The sequence below is a fragment of the Etheostoma spectabile genome, chromosome 20, assembly GCF_008692095.1.
Source record: "Etheostoma spectabile isolate EspeVRDwgs_2016 chromosome 20, UIUC_Espe_1.0, whole genome shotgun sequence".
In the NCBI taxonomy this organism is placed as follows: domain Eukaryota; kingdom Metazoa; phylum Chordata; class Actinopteri; order Perciformes; family Percidae; genus Etheostoma; species Etheostoma spectabile.
This window is the reverse complement of record NC_045752.1, coordinates 20430143-20430345: the sequence shown is the minus strand read 5'-3', so window position 1 is coordinate 20430345 and position 203 is coordinate 20430143. Positions and strand designations below refer to the sequence as shown.

The window sequence follows — 203 nt, the reverse complement described above, 5'->3', positions numbered from 1 at the left end:
TGGATAAACAACCTCAGTCAACTTCCACGCAAATTCAGGCTCTCCTGCAGACTCAGGGTGCATCAGTGTTAGCTCGAACCATACGTCATCATCTGAATGAGAAGAAGCGCTATAGCAGGAGACCGAGGAGAACCCCATTTCTGAAACAGAGGCATAAAAAAGCAAGACTGCAGTTTGCAAAAATGTACCTGAGTAAGCCTCAA

The 203-nt window shown here is 45.8% G+C and overlaps 1 protein-coding gene across 1 annotated transcript in view; it reads left to right on the top strand.

Annotated features, from left to right (window-relative positions):
- The window catches only part of LOC116670090 (tyrosine-protein kinase SRK3-like), an 89980-nt gene that overhangs the window by 73849 nt on the left and 15928 nt on the right, over positions 1–203 (top strand). The window lies entirely within an intron of this gene.